The sequence below is a fragment of the Sphaerodactylus townsendi genome, linkage group LG06 (genome assembly GCF_021028975.2).
Source record: "Sphaerodactylus townsendi isolate TG3544 linkage group LG06, MPM_Stown_v2.3, whole genome shotgun sequence".
Taxonomy (NCBI): domain Eukaryota; kingdom Metazoa; phylum Chordata; class Lepidosauria; order Squamata; family Sphaerodactylidae; genus Sphaerodactylus; species Sphaerodactylus townsendi.
In genome coordinates, this window is record NC_059430.1 from 46,822,804 (window position 1) to 46,844,767 (window position 21,964).

Here is a 21,964-nt window from a genome sequence, read left to right on the forward strand (position 1 = left end):
GAAAAAAGCAGACTTCTATAGTCAGTTGAGGGAGAAGTTAACCGAGTATTCAAATGAAAAGTGGATTATAATGGGGGATTTTAACGGGGTGATAGAACCAACTCAAGATAAATTAGATTTACAAAAAAGGAAAAAAAATAGGTTGAGAAAAGACAATAAACTACCTAAAGTATTTTTTGAGCTTACAACAGAATTATGCATACAGGATGTTTGGCGATTGAAAAGAGGTAAAGAGAAAAGCTTTACATACTATTCACATAGGCATAACACCCTATCAAGAATTGATATGGTTTGGGCCTCGGAATGTCTTTGTACAGAAATTTAAAAAATAGAAACAAGGCCGAGAATTCTCTCAGATCACAATCCAATATATATAGAACTAATAACAACATTAAAACAACCAAACTGGAAAATAAAAGATTGGGTTTTAAATAATAAACAAATCAAGGAGAATATTAAGAAAAGTTTATTAGAATACTGGGAACTAAATACAGGATCTGTTAAGGAAGAGGCAACATTATGGGATGCCCATAAGGCTGTAATACGCGGACAACTGAAGATGGCAGAAATAAACCTCAAAAAAGACAAAAAAGAAAAATATATAGAGTTAAAGAAGCAAATAAAAAATCTGGAAAAGAAACTACAAGATAAGCATAATAGCAAAAAGATAAATAAACAAATTAAGATATTAAAGGAACAGATTAGTGCATTACAAACAGATGAGATAGCCAGAAACATACTATATATGAAACAAAAATACTATACTTTAAATAATAAAACGGAAAAATGGTTGGCGAACAAATTAAGAAAACAACAAAATCTAAATAAGATTAATAAAATTAAGACTGGATCAAAAATAATAACTGACAAGAACCAAATTAAAAAAGCCTTCCAGGAATTCTATAGTTACTTATATAAAAAAGATGCAGTAACGACAGAAAATATACAATGTTACTTGAATAACCAGAAAATACTAAAAATAAATGAGAAAGAAAGAGAGGAACTGAACAAACCTGTCGATAAGGAAGAAGTTGATAAAGTGATCAGGAAAACTAAAAAATAAAACGCCAGGTGCAGACAATATACCAGCAGCATATTATAAAACCTTCAAGGAAGAGGTAATTGAACAATTAGTAACGTTAATTAATAAAGTATTCACAGATGGAAACTTACCGGAATCCTGGAGACAGGCTATAATTTCATTAATACCCAAGACCAAAACAGAAACACCAGAAGTAAATGAATTTCGGCCCATATCCCTACTTAATGTAGATTATAAAAATTTTACTACAATATTGGCACAAAGGCTCAAAAAAATTTTTAATTAGATACATCCAAGAAGAACAATCCGGTTTCCTTCCAGGAAGGCAATTAAAACGAAACATTAGAATAGTTACAAATATAATTGAATAACGATAAGCCCGATTTACCAATGGCAGCAATCTTTTTAGATGCAGACAAAGCGTTCGATAGGGTGAACTGGGAGTTCATGTTAGCAACAATGCAAAGAATGGGTATAAACGGAAACTTTTATAATGCAATAAAAAAACTTATACGGAACAAAACGCAAAAATTAAAATAAACAATGAATATTCTGAACAATTTACAATAGCCAAGGGAACCAGGCAAGGATGCCCCCTATCACCACTTCTCTTTATTTTGACAATTGAAACACTACTAAAAAATATAATGGAAGACCATAGAATTAAAGGCATTAAAATGAAAGGAAACCAACACAAGTTAATGGCGTATGCCGATGACGTAGTTATTTTCTTGGACGAACCACAAATTAAACTAGATCAATTACAAGAAATAATAACTAACTACGGAAAAGTAGCAGGATTAAAAATAAACTATAATAAAACCAAAATGTTTCTGTGGAATATGACAAAACAAGAAAAAAGAAAAATTATAGCAAGTTCAAATATCAAAAACGAGAAAAGAATAAAATATCTGGGCATAATAATAGAAGATAACAATAAAAACTTAATAAAAAATAACTATGAAAAAATGGGGGTAAAAATTCAGGAAGACTTTAAGAACCGGTCCAATAAAAATTTATCATTATTAGGCATATTCTTTATTAGAAATTTTTTGGCAAAGTTACAGAAAATCAATAGATACAATAGATACAAAAAAGAAGATTTAAAAAGCCTCAGTTACAACCATCAAAATAATTTTATGATTTCTTGTCTTGTACGTGTAAAGTCTAAATTTCTTTGCTTTATCCTCTTATCAAATCAAACTATCCCAATAGTAAACCAGACTCTAATAGAAAATATTTAAAATGATGAGTTAGGAAGACCGAAAAGCAAATTAGTTACCAGAGGTTACATATGGGAAAGTCCATTATTTATATTTCTCAATTTCTAACTAATTCATTGTGACTTACTTCAGGAGCAGGTCGTAGCCTGCCTTTTCCTCTATTTCTATATATATATATTAAGCTAACTAAATAATACTAAATGTTACACTATCTTAAGTTTCATTCCTTCTAAACTATATATATCAACTTTCCGTTAGCAATTTCCAACTTATATTGCCTCCTTCCTGGTCTTATTATTCACCTGTATTTTGGTTCGTCATATAACATTCAGTAACATAAAAAAAAGCCTAGAGTAAGATATAAACATTTAATATTCAGCAAACAATTTAATGTCATTCTGATATATGTTTTATCCAAAGCTGCCAGTTGGTTCCTATATTTCTCTGCTGGTAAAGTGCAATTTGATGAGCTTGTTTGTCCATAACAAATAAATGCTGTATTTTTAAGTCTTCCATTCTTCGTCGTCGGGAGGTCTTGTAGCATTACCAGACTTACAAACCTATCATGACTAGGCGAGCCACTAGCATGGATAAATGAATGGGTAACATTAAATGCATATTTGTTTTCAACTAGTATTAAGTTCTACCATTGTAGAGACTATAACTAACAAAATAAATTACTTGGTTTCTTAAATTTTCTACCTATTATTTTTTCTATATTTATTTGCATGTATTTCAGACCAAAATGTTTTGCTTTTGCAGGTCACCATAGATGTCAGGTCCCAGCTTCTGTCACATTTCCAGCACCCAGGTGAGTTTTATTTATTTTTTACCCATGATAATAGGTGTCATGTACCATCTATAATACATTTTAAGCTTTGTTCCCCATAAATCTGTATTGGGAGTACATTTATAGATTTCTTATAAAAAATTCCCATTGTTCTAATGTAATCGTTTGATTGATATTTTGGGCCCACTTAACCATATTTTGTTTTACTATTTCAGTTTCTGTTTTTTTGTTGCAGGAGGAGGTAATTAATAGAGTTTACTGATTAATTTATTATAAAGTCTCTCCTATAAAATTTTATCAATATTGTGAATCTCTACATATCCCCAGTGTTTTCATATCTGTTTTTCCAACTGTCTTGTAGTTGAGCATAAGTAAACCAATGGCAGGGCTGATCTTTAATCATTATGAGATTCCTTGGTTTTAAAGTAATTTCATTATTTATTATTATTAATATGTTTTTGTAGGTAAGCCAATTTGGTTTCGTTCTATCTTATTTGTGACTTCCAATTCACCGAGCGAATTGATGATTTCTATAAAATATATTTCTGTATTTTGTCAGATTTTAAAAGCATATCTAATGGAATGTGTTCGAAGAAGTTGGTATCTCCTACTTGTTTATTTGGGGTGGCATGCCATACCTAGTTGTGCCATCCATACATTGTTATTAAGGCTTTCTAAAGTCAATAATTTATTTCTGTTAAGTTGATCCAGGTTTTAATCCATGATATAGCTGCAGCGTCGTGATACAGCTGGAGGTCTGGCAATGCATACCCTCCTCTGTTTTTTGCGTCTATAAGATGTTTGTATTTTATCCGTGGCTTCCTTCCTCCACAGAAATTTCAGTATTTCCATTAGCCATTGGTTGAAAGTCTGTTTTGAGGTCAATAAAGGTAAGTTTTGAAAGAAAAACATGAATTTCGGTAGTATGGACATCTTTATTAAGGAAATCTTCCCATAAAAGGATAGATTTATGTTTCCCCATTTGTGAAATTTTTGTTTAATTTCTTGCCAAAGTGGTGTGTAATTATTTTTAATTAGGTTGTTATTATAGGTATAACCACCTGATAAGGAATAATCTATTAAAGATTTGGCTAAAATACAAAATAATATTTTACACCAAGATCCCACTATGGATCTCAAGGATGGAGGCACAACAAATTATAGACAGCAATGAAAAGGATAACTGGCCGAGATATAAAGACATCTTACTATGGAACCAAGATGTCCCAATCATGAAACAAAGAGATGCAATAAAATGGGAAGCAGGGAGCTGCCAGTGGTTTAGATATGCTCAACTATACAGCAACTTTAAAACTGATAATAAAATCTGGGGGATACAAAAAGAACTAAATGAATTAGATAAGATACTTACTAACCCAGATGCAAAGAATATTAGTGAATTTTACAAGCTTCTGATACAGCAAAAAACGGAAGATGAAATAGTAAAAAACAATATGATTAAGTGGGCAAAGAACTATGGAAAGGTAATAACCCTAGAAAAATGGGAAAAATTTTATAAGGAATTATATAAATTTACTACATGTGTGGATCTCTGGGAGAATTCCATAAAAATGTATTATAGAACCTACTTTACACCATCTCTGTTAGCAAAAATGAATAACCATCACTCACCTAGATGCTGGAAATGTAAAAAAGAAACTGGCACATTTTTTCATATCTGGTGGACCTGCAAAAAAATAAAAAAGTTCTGGAATGCTATACACATACAAATAGGAAAATTCTGAAGATGAATATTGAAAAAAATCAATTACTTACCTGTTAGGCCCATCTTTTATGAATGAAAAAATCTCTGTAAAATATAAACACCTGTTATTCCACTTGCTTGCAGCAGCGAGGATTGTGATAGCCAGGCACTGGAGATCAAACCAGCCACCAACGATCGAGGAGTGGCGGGAGAAAGTGCAATCCTTATATGTAATGGACAGACTCTCATTTCAGATTAAGGAATTACCAGCGGAGGAATATAAACAGACTTGGATACCATGGACAATATACCAGTCAAATAACTATAACGTTAAAATCTCTCCAATAGAATATTGAATGTATTTGAATTCTTTTTCTCTTTAGGCTTTAAGGAATTTAGGTTAAGACGAAGAAATATCTGTTAAGTTTTTTGGTTGAGTTATTATACATAGACTGGAATTAGAGTCGTTAATAAACTGAATCACATTTAAGTAACTGAGGGGAAGTCAAGGGGGTAAATACAGGGGAGGGGAGGGGAAGGAAGACTGCGGGGGATAAGGGGAGGGAAGGAGTAATTGATTATATTAGGAAATTAACAATTGAACCAAATTTAGTAAATAAATGCTCCTTTTTAAGTTATGCATGAATTTAATGCTTGACAATGTGTGATTGTACATAATCAACTGATGAACGTAAATGTATAACTGATTTTCTTATATTATTTAATAAAGATTATTAAAAAAGAGTAAGTCAAACTAAAGTACAAAACTACTAGATTACAAATAAGTTAATAAAAAGCAAACATGTTGCAGTAAGCAGAAAATTAACGAGAGATGCAAGAATGTAATAGTTTCAAGTATTTATCTGGGATAGGAAACACAACACATTGCTTGCCTCAAAATATACTCTGGCATAGTTTTCATCATCTTTTTCATCTTTCACAACTGCTTATGGAAAGTGACTGAGTAAATCTGTACATTAGTTATCATAATGTATTTTGCCCATAACACATATGCAGTTTCCTCACTTGATGTATACACTAAATGGCATACTTTCAGCTCACAGATTTTATTTCAAATTCAAGGAAGGAATTAGGCCTGCAGTCTTGGGAACATTTCTTGGCAGCTAAAGAAGAAAGCATGTTATTCTTCAGACTTCCTTTCAGAAAGGATTGACTAAGGAGAGAAGCATGGATAGAACAGTAGATTGGAATTTTCTAGACATCAACCTTGGTAGTATTCATAATTAAAATATTTATGATAATAAATCATTATCTTATCTGACATTTCTGTGTATAATTTTGCATACTTTAATACTCCTTACTCTTAACAGCTCTTCTGTTACTTTGCATTTGGCTTAAGACATTCACAGAGTCAAACAATATTCTCTAACTGGTTGTGGTGGGTTTTCCGGGCTGTCTGGCCGTGGTCTAGTAGATCTTGTTCCTAACATCTCACCTGCATCTGTGGCCAGCATCTTCAGAGGTGTATCGCAGAGAAAAGTCTGTTTCACACTGTGTCTAGTGAGAAGGGAAAGTTTAGTGGGGTATATTGTCCATGTCCCAGGCTGAGGAACCAATCAGTAAGTGTTTGGGTGGAACTTGCTATGCAAAGGTGTGGTTGAGTGCATTGTATTGTGGGTGGGGTTATCATCAGTCCATTTTGTCAGTCTCTGCTTGGAAAGACAACTGTTTGGGTAGGACATCGGTCTTGTTCAATTTCCATTGCAATGTGGGTGATACATGCAATAATTGTGGAATGCAACATATCTATGGTCACTTATAGGTTTGGACATTGATATAGAGCCCCACTACAATTTTTCCATCAGGTACATTGAACTATATGGGGCCAGAAATTGACACATTGTGAAAGGGACACAAAACCTATGAATATTATAATACCTATGTATACTACGTCACAGGTGACCCCACAGGTTTCGTTCCCACTCCACAGCAATTGGATTTGTACTTTAATGGCATGATGTATTTATTGTAGGATATGTTTGCAATACACCTATGTTCTTATATGGTGTCTATTTCCTTTGTAACGTGTGTATATATAGATAGAGTTTACAGGTTGTTATTCAAATGGATAAGATGTATGTCATTCACACTTTTGATAATGAGTTAAAAAGACATATACACTTCATATATTTGATATATGGTGATTGATAGTGTTTCAGCCTTAGTGTGCTACTTTGTTCTCACTTCATTCTGTTACTACTTTTGTGGCACACTATTGCATGTTGTTAATGTATTGGGAACTGTCAGGTATTTGACACCCACACTCAAAGCCACATGCACACAACCTTCACCCTATGTTTTTCAGTCTTAGGCAAGCAGCAAACAAAGATGAGGTGTGAGCCCTTTTGGACTCATGATCCCTTTTTCAGTTTTGTGAGTCCCATTGTATAGGCTGACTGTAAGACAGAAAAACTGAACAGTCATTGCTGTAAAGATTGGGGATAGCTCGAAACCTCTACTGTTTTTATATCATAGTAAATATTTATCAGATTTCCCTGGTCAAAGTTGGCAACCCATAGACCAGTTATGTATTGGGAACAACTTTATATTGATAGATGCTGCTGCAATTTTTGATTTTGATTTTATTTTGCTATAAACAAATAAGATATGTCATTTTAACATCTAAAACACAGGATAAAGTTTGACATTCATTTATGAACACATGGAAGTCACCAAAACTGTATATTTAAACTGTATGATTCTATAAAAGGCACAAGTAGGAAGGCAAACAGCAGCTTCTAACAAAGGTGGATGGATATCTAGCAGCTTCCCACAGGAGGGCTCACAGGTTTCTTCGGCAGCAGTCAGCAAATTGCCTGAGGAACAAGACATATAAGGCGGCAGGGAAGCTTTGGAAAGGAGGTGTGGGCTGAGTCACGCTGCTCCTTCCTCAACCCACTCTAATATGACTGGTCTGAAAGTCTCTCTCAGAAATCCCTTCATTCCCTGCCTCTTCCCTGTTATGATCTAATTAGAAAACCATTATTACTTTAGGGAAACTTTTCATTAAAGCAAGGACAAAAACAAAGTCTCTAAGTGAAAGCTTAATTCTTATTCACAAACTGTGATGCAAATTTCTACTGCCACAGCTAAAGCAGCTACTTACTCTTCTGAATATTTCAAAACTGTATCAGAACTTACTCTGACATTTTGTTTGCCACCTTAGAAGAGGGTTTGGCCACTTCTGCAGGTTCTAGGATAAAACGTAATTGGATGCAGAAGGACTACACAGTGTGTGTCACAGATGTGCCAAAAAGAATTGAAAATGTAATTAATCACAACAAAACCATTCTTTATTATTCACTTTGTGTGGACATACCTTGAATCTAACAAAAAGACCTTGTGAACAAATGGTTCTGTCTTGAGGGATTTGCTCTTAACTGTACCGACATTGTCATTTTACCAAATTGGCTATCACCATTTGTTAAGCCTCTTTGTTAATCACAAAACATTATTTATGTACTTATATCCTACCGTTCTTCCCAATAGGGGCTCAAAGTGACTTGCATCAATCCCCTCTCCTCTGTTTTGTCCTCACAATGATCCTGTGATGTAGGTTAGGCTGGATTTGGCCTGGCCCAGCATGACCCATCAAACTTCCATGGCAGAGTAGGGATTCAAACCTGATTTTCCCAGGCCGTAGTCCAGCAGTTAAACCACTAGAGTCTAGACCATGCTGGCTCTGATTTCCACTTATACGGAAGCAACTAGATTTTTGGATATTTTGAGCACACTTGTCTATCATTTGGGATGAGCTCTTCCTAGCTCATCTTCATCTTAGATGGTCATCAGCCTCAAGACAGGTGGCCTTCCATCAGGGCAAATAACCCACCAGGCTTCAGAAAGGTCAGTCCACGCCAGCTTTATGACTCTAAGAACATAAGAACATAAGAACAAGCCAGCTGGATCAGACCAAAGTCCATCTAGTCCAGCTCTCTGCTACTCGCAGTGGCCCACCAGGTGCCTTTGGGAGCTCACATGTAGGATGTGAACGCAATGGCCTTCTGCGGCTGTTGCTCCCGATCACCCTGAGTCATGTTAAGGAACATTGCAATCCTCAAGATCAAAGAAGGGATCAAGATTGAGTAAGCCATAAATCCAACTTCTCCTCCATAGAAATCTGTCCAAAGCCCCTTTTAAAGCTATCCAGGTTAGTGGCCATCACCACCTCCTGTGGCAGCATATTCCAAACACCAATCACACGTTGCGTGAAGAAGTGTTTCCTTTTATTAGTCCTAATTCTTCCCCCCAGCATTTTCAATGAATGTCCCCTGGTTCTAGTATTGTGAGAAAGAGAGAAAAATGTCTCTCTGTCAACATTTTCTACCCCATGCATAATTTTGTAGACTTCAATCATATCCCCCCTCAGCCGCCTCCTCTCCAAACTAAAGAGTCCCAAACACTGCAGCCTCTCCTCATAGGGAAGGTGCTCCAGTCCCTCAATCATCCTTGTTGCCCTTCTCTGCACTTTTTCTATCTCCTCAATATCCTTTTTGAGATGCGGCGACCAGAACTGGACACAGTACTCCAAGTGCGGTCGCACCACTGCTTTATATAAGACTCTGTCCTACTACAAAGTATTGAGCCCTCTTCCTCCACTGACTACCCCCAAGTGTGGAGGTGCACCCCCTCTCTTCCTTTAGCCCAGTCTGCTTGATTCATGACTAGAACTACTCCTTCCCTGCTCAGGGAGGCAGAAGCCAGGAACCAGCTCATCCCCATGGTGTGCTTATCAAGCCGTACATATCCCACAGATACCATGCTAGAGGCCCCAAAACCCAGCTGCCACAGCTGATAGTTACTTAGCAGCAGTAATACAAGGTTTGTAGTGACTAGCCAGCCAACAGTTGGGAGAAACACAAATGAGCCTCTCCCCCATCTTGTAAAATGAAGACCTATGATGCTCTGAAGATAACATTTTCCAGTGTGTGCTAAGGCACAGCCCCTTTAATATGGAGCAAACATCACCCAAGCCCCAATGGGGGAGGAGGAAGATCAAGGGAGAGTGAGGTTTTCTTCCTGCCCACCACTTGGCTGGCTGCTGTGATTCTGAGGCAGCCACACCAACTGGGATTGGAAGTGCAATATGGGACAAAATGGTATGGAGAACCAGACCCAGAACTCCGTTGTAGCTATGCCAAGCAACCAGGTTCACTGAACCATTTGCTGAGGCACAAAGCTGAATGGCTCCAAACACCCCAATTAAACTAACTGAAATTTCAGCAAAACAGGTTTTCATGGGAAGTGTTACAGAAAGACAGGATTTTCTCTAAGATAGCTCTGAATAACAAAATGAAGTCTGTTCTGTTACAGGAAGCATGTTTGCAAAAGTTCAGTTTCTCTACAAATGGTGAAGAGGAGGAAGACAGTTGTGACATTCCCATGGGTTTCAGTGGAAACAAAAAAGAATGTGATAATGAAAATGTACAAGTTACAAAAATGAAGACTAATGAAGCTTTTGAAGCAAAATGAGGGGAAAAAATCCTGCACATCAATGTATTATTCACCACTTCCTACTAAGGAAACATCAATCAACAATCCCATTCTCTTAACCAGTAAGCAGCCTAACAAAGGAATGGTTATGTGACGCCACTTTCTTTTAAATGAAAACGTCACTTGTAGTGTCCAACATATCTTCACAGCTATAGACAAAAAGAAATGAAAGCTTTCCCCCCACACACAGTTTTCTTGATGTCACTAGGTTGCTACACACATATTGCTGTCACTGCATCCCACTCACTTTCTGTTGCTAAGTGCTTTAGGCTGCTGCAGTATATTAATTCAGAAGCTCTGTGTTCCCAAACTCTGCTGGTGAAAAAAATGGATATAACCCTCCCTGGGAAAGCAAAGGGTTATGTACTGAAATCAGCTTTCTTAACTGGATCAGTCCTCTTTTAGGACTGATCGGGGTAGAATGAAACCTGTATGAAGGGGGAATAGCAGCTTGGATGAATGTTTAGAAGAAAAGGTCTTCTTATTGCCTATTCCATTTCAACTATTTCAGCTACCTCAGTAGAAACTGTTCCTCTCAGTTATCCAATGCATGCAGTTACTGTGGGTATCGCTCAACTGTATCTTTTTCATTAGTTTTGTGCAGAGGCAGTTATCTATTCTGATTCTGTAAAACCTATTGTGGCTTGTTAAAGATTATGAGCTTCTTCCTAAATTAAGATCCTGGAACTGGGATGTTCTTGTGTTCTATGCTTTGCTGAACTGCTGGTTCTTGCCTTCTGATCTTTTAAGCACCTCATCTTTCACTCACCAGTTAGTCCCCGGTTTCCTGAAGGCATTTACCTACTATAAATATCAAAGAGTGTTTTCCTCCTAACATTAATGCATTGGTGAAGGGGCATCTGCAGGGGTATGGCAAAGGATGGGACTACATACTTAGCTCTCACCTACCAAACCTACCATCTTGGCATGTATGTGCTTGTACTGGTTGAGATAGTATATTGTTCAATCTTTTTGTTATGTTTTAACTTCTGAATGCTACACAAGAATCTTTCCTAGCAGCAACAAAGCATTCACATCTCAGTTTTGTACAAGAAACGTATCCCACCTAGTGGAACATGGCTGGAGCTTAGTAGTTGTTTTGCTTGCAGAAAATCCAGGTTAATTCCTTGGTGCTTCTAGTTAAATGATTTCAAATTGCTGGTGTTGGGAAAGAGCGTCTCTCCTTTAAGGCCAGTCTCAATCTCTGTCTGCAATGCAGGCTTTTATCTGAAGACCCAGAGCTGCTAGCATCTTCCTGAGTCCTACTGATTAGTTCTGAGTCAGAAGCCTGTGTGAATTCAGGCTCTACCAGTTCAACGGGTGTCTCTCTGCAAGGCTCCATTAACCCTTTCTCAGGCAAATTGTCTGCTACAGCAGGGGTTTCCTCAGAGGAGCTATCAGTTGCGGGGGGGGGGGGGCATGATATGCCCAGAGCAAGTTCTCAAATTGCACCTCCTAAACAAAAGGCGCAGAATTGGCAATGAGCATGGGGGGGAGCAGCAGATGGCAGCAGAAGCGGTGTGGGTTTCAGAAGTGGAAGGCGAGTGGCAGAATTGGTCAGGTTAGCAGAAGCAGTGGACAAGTGGCAGAAGCAGGGGTGGCAGAAGCAATGGATGAGTGGCAGGGGTGGCAGAAGCAGCAAAGAGTGGCAAAAGTGGCAGGGGCAGCAGAAGTGGAAGTGAGTTGTGGGGGATGGCAGAAGCAGCAGGCAGAAGGTGGCTGGTGGGTGCGGGCAAAGGAGCCTCCTGGGGAAGGATGGGAGGTCTACCTGTATGCACCCTCCCATGAACAGTTCAAAGTGGCACCTGGGTTGTATGCCCACTCTGTTCCCCCCCTTCCCCCGCTCTATACGGCATTGGGCACCCAAGGCTTTGGACTTAATGCCACCTTTTCAGTGGTGTAAGTCCATTAAGCCCAATGGGGGCTTTCCAGAGGTGGGAAGGCTTTTTGTGTTTTTTTGCCTCCTCACACTGCTGGAAAGCCATCTAGGAAATGTTAGAGCAGAGCAGCTGTGGAGCCGCATCCAGGCACCCACGCCTTTGGATAGGGCTGCCCATCACACAACGAATTTAACATGAGAATTACTCAGCACATAAATAAAGAAAATTCAAGAATGCACTGTACATGGGCTGTACATGCACCTACTGTAACTTGTGAACAGGGCTAGTAAGACATACCAAAATGTCTCCTATCCTTCAACCCACTGTTTCCCCATGTATGAGACACTTTGCCTTGAAGTCATTTATTATCTTTTGTAAATGCTTGGGTGAAAGGTACTCTGTTAGCAGTACTGACATTTAGCCAATAAAATAAGGAACAAACAAACAATATTTGTCTGCAAGAAAAAAACAATATTCCGAATTCTCCTTTTATTTAAACTAGTGGCAACAACTGGAATGCACATGTTTCAGCAAACAAATTTCACATATGTTTCATCTGAATTTCACTGAATGTCTTGTTGACACATTAAAATATTGTGAGGTGGGAGTTTTGTAAGATGCTAGCAAAACTATATGGAAGCATGAGACTTTGGCTTCCATTCCTAGGGTTACCATCCTCCAGGTGCAGCCTGGCAGGGAGGCTGTGTGGGCACATTAGTCCACTCTGCCAGCATAAGTGCCACTCAGCAGAGCAAACAGGGAGACAGGCACAACCCAGAAAAGCATGAACCCCACAGAGCTGCTGTAGCCTAAAGCTGGATGCTGATGCAGTTGCGGGCAGGCTAGGGGCATTCCTGGGGGTGAAGTTTACTTTAGTTGGTTTCCAGTGGACTTTTGAGCAAGGAATGACCTGGCACAGTTCTTGGATTTATACCACGTGAAAGGGTGCCATACATCTGTACAGCCAAGTATTTTCTGGCATTTGCTACCCCCCCCCCCCACACCACCTGGAAGCCCTCTGGAGGCGGCGTGGCCAGAGCCCCCAGGATTGGACTGTTACCTATAATAAATGTGTGTGTAATTGTATCCCAAGACATAATTCAGTAAGGGATGGCATGAGTCGACAATGCACTTCCAACCAATTAGCACGCAGGACTCACTTCCAGCTTTGCCACCACTTTTCCTGCCTGCCTGCCTCTCCAACTCGCTTGCCACCACTGTTCCTGCCCCTCCCCCACAACAACTCACTGCTCACTTGCCCACTGCTCTCTGTGGTGCTCTCCTTACTGCTTCAGGTAAGTTAAACACAGTCTCCTGCCTGCCCTAGCCCCCACCCCACTGTATCTAGAGCCTGCTGTATTTCTTGCCACAGCTGGCTTTACTGCTAGTGCATGAATAATTGTCACTGTCACCATTAGCAGTTTATGGGAGTAGTGGCAGTGGGAAGACAATGTTTCAGGACAGGATAAAAAAGATAGCAGGCCTGTTCTAACTAGAGTTATTCCCTTCTGGTTCCATTGACTTCAAAGGACTTAGACAAATGGCACTGTTAGACATGTTTGTTCTTTTCCAAGAGAGCCCAGTAGTACTGACCTAAGTTTTGGAAGTCACCAGGCAAGATGCCCTGCCTTGGCTCTTCCTCCCTTCCCTACTACATCTGACTTCCCATATGCTTCCTTCAAGCATTCACATGCACATGCTGTCTATATATGTAATAGCCAGGAGCTGCAATAAAGGGTTTTATAAATCAGGTGGATTTTACAAATCAAGTGGTTTGTAGAATAGTCATGTACAAAGCGTTTCTCACACACACCCCAACACATTTTGTAGGAAAGCTCCCTAATTTGGAGTACAAATCTTTCAAAAGGTTGACAACTATCTTTCAAAAGGTTGACATAAATCTTTCGAAAGGTGGACAGAAACTGCAATACCATTGCTGCCCAGAACAGACAGCATGCTTACAAAAATGTAGCCAAGAGCAGATGAAGAGGGGAAACTAGAACTGTTTCTTTCATCTACTAGCTACTCACCCCCATTTGCAATGGGTGCAAGAAAAAAGGGGAGTAGACAGGATGGATATGTAAGCTACACAGGTAGAGGGAGGCAAGCTGGAACAGAAGGAGTGAACAAGAAGGCAACCCTGAGGCTGAGGTAGAAGAATGGGGAGATCATGAGGAGAAGGAAAATGTTGCTGACATAGCAGCACTGGTATCAAGTGCTCATTTTGGGGAGCATTGGCACAGTTTCTGATGCTGCGCCAGGGGCGTAACGAGGCAGCCCTGGGCAAACTGTAGCCCTGGGCAAAACCTGAGTTGGATGCCCCCCCCCATGGGTGGCCACTCCACCACGACCAATTTTCTTTTGGTACCAGGACATTGGTGCCTGCAGTGGGTGCATTTTTAGACATATCAGCACCACAATTTCAGCCTATCATCAGGTGACTGTCCTTATGCTACTCCCCCAGTTTGGTGAGGTTTGGTTCAAGGAGTCCAAAGTTATGGACTCCCAAAGGGGGTGCCCCATCCCCCATTGTTTCCAATGGGAGCTAATAGGAGATGGGGGTTACAGTTTTGAGGGTCCATAACTTTGCCCCCCCCCCGAACCAAACTGCACCAAACCTGGGGGGGGGGGTATCATTAGGGCAGTCTCCTGATGAGACCCTGAAAGTTTTGAGACTGTGCCTTCAGAAATGTCCCCCCCCCCAGCCTGCAACCCCCATGGACAGTAATACAGAAAACTCAATGCAGAACAAAGATTCTTGGGCAAATTTCTGGGATGTTCCTGCAGGGGGCGCATTTTTGGATGTATTGGCACCATTGGAAACAATGGGGGATAGGGGCACCCCCTTTGGGAGTCCATAACTTTGGACTCCCTGAACCAAACCTCACAAACTTGGGGGGTAGCATAAGGACAGTGTCCTGATGATACGCTGAAATTTTGATGCCGCTAGCCTAAAAACTGCGCCCCCTGCAGGCCAAAAATGGAAAACCACTAAAATATCCAAAAACGAACCCAGCATTTTGATGCCCCCCACAAGGTGATGCCCTGGGCAGCTGCCCACCTTGCCCAATGGACATTACGCCAGTGTGCTGCACTTTGTTGTAGTTGAAGTTTCCGTCTATGGTCAGCCCCACACAGAATGTATTATACTAGTGGAAATGGGCTTTTCTCAAAGCATGTATCACTGGGCCTGGAAATCATATTTCTTCAAAAATTGCAACAGCTGGTGTACCTGATTAAGCAGGTAAAAGGCATCCTTGGTCACTTCAGTCACCAGTTTATCCAGCAACAAAGAGACATCCATAAATTCGCAAAAGTTGAATACCTGCCCCCTCAGAGGAAATATTTCCCCTCTGAGAACAGATCAACCACCAATTCCTGCATCCATTTATACTGAATTAAATTTCAATTTTTCACCTTCATCCAATCCTTCATTCACTCCTGGTGCTGATTTAGGATTTCAATGCCACCTCAGGATTAAATGGAAATGGGAGAGTTGCATGTCCTCAGCACACTGATGGCACTGAACTCAAAATCTATGGTTGATTTGTCTTAGCAGCCTCACATATCAGAATTACAATAATAGTTCTGAAAATTCTTGAAGTGTGACCCACTTCAAATTTTATTTTCTTGAAGGGACCCACTTATTTTCTCATTTAAAACCATTTAAACCACATTTCCACCCAATATACAATTCCCATGTTGCTTAAAGGCAAAGACTGCGAAAGTCAAAAGGAAAGATTGACATTATCCTTTTAAGATAATATCGATAGTGCTGATATTGATATTGTGGAGGCTGCTTTCATCTCTCCCCCTTCTCCCCGCACAGCTCTCAGGGATTGACAACAGACTTTTCCCTGAAAATGGAAAAGCCATGAAAGCAGCTTTCACAATATTGTTATAAGCAATATTGATTTTACCTTTAGAGGCCTTTAAAAAAGTTAGCCAACCTTTGTTTTTGCTTTAAAGGAGCCACCCAGGAGAAGCCCTACAGTGGTTTCCCTGCTCTCGCATCAGAGACCTGCACCAATGCAACTTTAATGGCATCAGTACAAGAATCTCTGCCCTGTAGGAACCATATGCTTACTGTGGGGCAGACAGCCAGTATATAATCAGCCATAGGAATCTTACATCCTAACAATGAACAAGTTTGTATTTATTGTTCATACTTAGTATGATGAGAAACAGCATTTCACAGCAATTTTACAGAGAGAAAGCCCAAATTCACAGTTGAACCTCCCAAAGTTTCTCCCAGCTCATTCTAGTCCACCTGGAAGAGTGTTACAACACTTTTGGGCTCCTGACCCAAACTTTTTCAACCACAAAGATACAAAATGAAAACTGTTGGTAACTCATAAAACAGTGGGGGAGAAGTTCTTCACCACTCTGTTCTGAACATCATGATATGTCACAGGTCATATATTGGTGAACCCGAATGCTAGACTAGCTGAAACTCATTCAGCAACATTTGCCATCGAAAAGCTGGATGGCAGGGAGGGAGAAAAAGTTGCTTCTTTCTATGCAGAGCAAGGGAGGAAAAGCTGCTGCAGAAGCAATAGAAGGGGCACCAAAAAATTAAAAATACAGTCTCAAATTTCTCTAAAACAGACCATTGGGAACAACAGGGGGCAGCTGGAATAATAAGTACTGCGCAAACTTCACGGCGCGTTAGTATTCCACTTTCGGAACGCCTCCATGACACGGGGCAAACCCAAAGAAGCGGCTTCCCCACCAAACCATCCACAAAAGGCAGAGGGGGCCGGTGAGACAATCGGGCCTTCTGCCAAGATGCAAACATAAAAGTTCGGCAGGGAAAACCGGGGGGGGGGGGGGGGCGGTGTGGCCGGCGCGCAAGAGCGGCAGCAACTTCTCCGGCCGCTAGGTGTCGCGCTGGCTCCGGTGTCTGCATTGGCGGCGGTCGCTGCTGCTGCTGCTGCTGCTGCTGGGCTGGTTACTCGCTCTCTTCCCCCCCCCCCCCCCCTTAGGCGAGCTCGGCGTTGCTGGGCGGCTGAATCGTCCAGCGGCATCCGGAGCCAGGGAAGTCCGGCGGCCTGGGGAGGCGGCGGCGAGCGGACCGGCTGGGAAGCAGCCATGTTGGCGAAGGGGGTAAAGTGACTCCAGCGCCGGGAAGGGAAGCGACCGGAGGCCTCCCGCCCGCCCCTTCGCCTCTCCGCGGCGCAGGAGAGAACAGGAAGCCGCTGGTGTGGCGGAGGCGGCGGCATTGGCGGGCGGGGAGTTCGCCGACGGAGGCGGCTGCAGCGTGCGAAGAAGGCGGCAGGGCGAGAACCGCCCTCGGAGCGGCGGAGACGCGGCCCTGCTGCTGGTGGGTGAGCGAGCGAGCGAGCGGACGGAGTGGGGGGCTCTTCATTGTCTCCCGTGGGTGCGGGTCAGGGGCCTGGCTCGGCGGGGGCGCAGGGTGTGTGTGTGTGGAGGAAAGGCGCTCCTTCCTTGCCCCGGGCGGTGAAGGCAGAATCTGCTGCAGAGGCTGCTGGCAGGCGCGTGAGAGCGGTGAGTTGGGAGACGGGCGGGGGGGCGGGGGCCCCGGCAAAACCGGTTTCTCTTCCAGGCGGGTTGAGAGGGGAAATATGTCCATTGCAATAGCCAGGAGCCCAGTCCGGACTATTGCAATGGATATATTGGAAACGTCGATGATTGACTTTCCTTTTTTTCTCCCCCCAGTTATGTCGGGCGGAGGATAAGAGGAATAGTCCGCAGATCGGGTCGGGCCCCTGGGCATGTTGGTGGGACCCAGAGTGGCGGCGGGGTCGCCTTCCGGTTTGCATTCTCGGGACGGGTGCGGGCGAGGGGGCAGGCATGCTGAGAGCTGGCTTCTCATCTCCCGGCCTGGGCTTTCCCCCATTTCCTTCCTCCAGACTCGGTGGAGAGTATAGGTGACCTGCTGGTGTGCGCCTCTTCGGTGTCAGTGACGCCTCGGAAAGGTTGCTTGGATAAAGGCAGGATGGGGACTGTAATAACACGGAAGGATTAAACATTGTTTTCCTCTTTGTGTACTCTGGGAGAGAAGGGCCTGTTTTGGTAGCCTGCCTTCTTCGACTAGTGGGCAAAATTTGAGCGTTGCGCGGATAGATCCCCTGTAGTTCCAGTTCCTCTGAGCAAGGTTAGGTATACTCTCTTGTAAAATGCGAAGGACCCTCGTTTCCCAGTAACTGCCCTACCTCTCCTTTTTCATGGCCCAGTCTGCCATTCTTTTCCTTCTCTAGGGTTTTCCCCTACCCCACTCCCATCCCACCCCAGTGCTTTTTAAATGACAGGTTATATGAGCACTTACTGACCCCAAACCACTATGAACTCTCTCTGTCTCCCTCTTCTTTAGGCTCTCTAATGTGATATTCATCAGTATGAGCAAAACAGACCATTCTGCAAGAACAGTACAGACTACTTGTATGAATCCCCATTAGAGTTCTTGCAGAAATCTTACACTATGGTGTTCTCAGAAACGGATTAACTTCTTTTTTGCTCTTTGACTGGCCTTAATCCCTGTTGATTCTTTCATTGCAACAATTTGGGTAGCAAAGAATTTTAAACTTGATTAAACCACAGTCGGCATGTTGTTTGCAACAGCTAACCTTGGCCAGTATTCCAGAGGCAATGAGAAAAAACTGTTGATTGGACCAGAATTTTTAAAAGAATCTTTATATATTTTGTCATTTGAGAAAACATCTAACAAAGTATTATAAAGCAAAGGTGTGAATATGTGTGCGTGCCTGCATATTTGAACATAACCTGTAGTTTGGGGTTGCAAATCTGCTGTTCTCTTAAAATGGCAGGCTGAATACTTTTTAAATTGATTAAAATATGATACCTGCTATTGGGTTTCTACTGCTACTGTACTCTTTTAAAAAGGCAGTTTGGAATTGTTTCATTTCTGTATTTTTTGGTGTATATCTCTTAGGTGTACATCTAAAATTGTAATGTGAATGTAACAAGTGTACATATTGTACAGCTACACTAATTAGGAAACCAAGGGTGGCTGGTTAAGCCATCTTATTCATTGTACACTCAATATTCTTGGTTTTCTTTGCATAATTTGTGAAATGGCACTAAATATAGTTACCTTAAGACTCAAAGTTTGTGGCTGAGTAGGAATTTGCACTTGTTTTCCCGGTATCAAAGCTAATATTTTTATCCAGTGTAGTGTGCTGGCTCCTTGCTAGTTTAAACAACTTAGTTTCAGTCTACATTATTGTCTACCTTTGCAGATTTGGAAGTAAGGTTATCCATTAGGAAAAACACAACCCTTTAATCATCAAACAGGAAAACTGATCAGCTTTAAAGCAAATTTGTGTAAGCCCCATGTTTATTCAGGACAAAACTGAGTAAAATTGTGAAATAAAAGTGTTGGGTCTTCACTGACCTAAATGTCACCTCATGTCTAGAAAGATGTGGAATGACTTTTACAGTGTAATGTGTGAGAGAAGATCACTGTTAGTGAAACTAATGGCAGAAATCCAGGCAGTGCAAGATGAGAGATTTGCAGTGCAATCCTGTACAGAGTTATCCCACTCCAAGACCATTATCTCTGTGGGTTTAGACTGAAATAACTATTCACAGGATTGAACTACAAGCATTTCTTTTCCAGCAGCAGGCAGAGTTGAACTTTGAGAATAATTTGGCATCCCATTCAGTATGATTACCAAAGCTGGTGGGTTTAGGTAAACCTGTTTTTGAATTGTTTTACATGAATGTTTTTCAGTCTCCTGAATTTACAAGTAATCATTTGCTGACTTCAGAACAACTATTGCATGCAATATGCATGCTTGATATATATGCTTGATCATATATATAGCACTGCATTGGCTTTTAAGATTGCTTATTTAAATTAGGCTTGGTGATTTGGTAAACCTGAATCACAGAAAACCCAAGTGTATTCAAAAAGCCAAATACACTGGGATCCAACATTGTCTTTTAAAATCTCCCTCCCCCCACTACCAGCAGAGAGGGAAGGAAGAGAGAGAATTTAATGCCAGCGCTTCATGCCCTGTGGCCTTGGAAAACACCAACAGGAGTCCAGATAGCCAGACTCTCCATGAATCTGTCACCTGCTGTAGGGCTTGGAAAGCACTTGCGTGGGAATGAACAGCCAGATCCTCCATGGCAGGCTGAGCTAGTGGGCTGAGTTTGCCCCAATGGGGGACCAGACAGCCAAATGCTCCATTGATCATCCCTGCTGATGGTTTCCAAGCCCTCATTGAAAGCACTGGCAGGAATAGTTCTCTCCTCCCCACCGCATTTCTCAAGCCCCCGAGGGGTAGAATCGAAGCATTTCAGATTTGGGTCTTTTAATCCAAATATTTTCAGTAATCGCCAAATAAAGCTGATTAATATTGGCTTTACTGAAAATTTCTGGGTTAAAACCCCCCGAATCCAAATGTTACCAATAATTTTTATCAGTGCTCATGCCTAATTTAAATATTTGCCTCCCATTTTCAGAATATATATAATAAAAATAGATGAACAGAAATAATTGAGTATAGAAAACTGTCCATACTTGAAAAGCTTCCTATCAAATAAATGCTCTCTTATTTTTTGAAATACTCAGGCATGATTTTCATTTACATGGATCCAGTCCACCTTCTTCTAGCTCAGGGGTAGGGAACCTGCGGCTCTCCAGATGTTCAGGAACTACAATTCCCATCAGCCTCTGTCAGCATGGCCAATTGGCCATGCTGGTGAGAGCTGATAAGAATATCCCTAGGCTATCTGGAAAACCCTGGTCTCACTACTTCTCATTATTGGTCATTTCCACAACCTGCTTGACTTTCTCCACCATCCCCCACAACTCTTATTGTTTGGCTTCTACTTAATGTCATGTCACTTCCTGTCTTCAAAATCTGTAAGCCAAGGCTTGAGTTACTCTTCATAGAATTGCACAGTCATATACTTACTTTCTTTTTATTACTTAAAATTCGTGCCCTTGTTGCAGTCACTTCTCTCTGGTAGGTTCATTCTCTAAAATGGTCTGGCTTTGTGTAGTTTTTGCTAAATCTTTGTCTTTCAAAACCCAAGCAGTAAAATTTTGTAATAATGAGTTTGTTTTGAGATTGTTGCATCAGTATGTGCATACATACCATGGTAGCCAGACTTTTATCCTGAAGTCTGTACAGGACTTTGACTTGGCCTGTGCTTAGGAACGTTGCATACTTAATAACATCCCAGTATGTCATAATGGCACTATGTAGTTGGTGTTTTTCTGTGGATGATGTTTACTGCGATGGCCTTCTGCCAAGTTCTTGATAACCTTAGTAGAAATTTTATTAGCCATATCTTATGCTTGGTTACTTGGAAATAAATGCCCTAGGACTTCATCTGACATAAGTGTGCATAGGTTGGTAGCTTTAATATCCACGGATAGCTGTAATGTTTCTTAAATCAAATATATTTTAAAACTAAGTGACTGGCATAGATAACAAATCAAACTTATTTTCAATGGTTGCAGTTAACGATGAGATTGGTAATAATAGTTGAGTGCTGTTCTTTAGTGCATAAACATATTTAATTGCTCTGGCAGGAATTAATAGATTTGACATTGTGCTTTGATTATTCCAGAGTAGCCCACAAAATTCTGTATCTAACTAATGCAGGGGTCCCCAGTGTGCTGCCCCTGGGTGCCATGGTTCCTGCTCATACCTTTTCTGCCACCCACCATGTGTTTTTAGGAAGTGGGTGGGGCCAGGGAGGGCTTTTGCCCTGCAGGGCTTGTGATTGACTATTGGAGATTTGATTGACTGTGCAGATTTTTTTAAAAATGTTGCTTTGGCAGCAGTTGCCACCATAACTCAAGGACCTGCT

The 21,964-nt window shown here is 41.0% G+C and overlaps 1 protein-coding gene across 3 annotated transcripts in view; it reads left to right on the forward strand.

Annotated features, from left to right (window-relative positions):
- Window positions 1-17,135: 17,135 nt before the first annotated feature.
- Window positions 17,136-21,964, forward strand: part of CDK17 (cyclin dependent kinase 17) — a 119,583-nt gene continuing 114,754 nt past the window's right edge. Inside the window, exon 1 of one of the 3 annotated variants that reach the window (XM_048502341.1) lies at window positions 17,136-17,481. The gene's annotated coding sequence lies outside the window, so the exon portion shown is untranslated. Of the gene's footprint in view, window positions 17,482-17,549; window positions 17,663-21,964 lie in introns of those variants that run through there. The other 2 variants (XM_048502340.1, XM_048502342.1) reach the window with 2 other exon arrangements.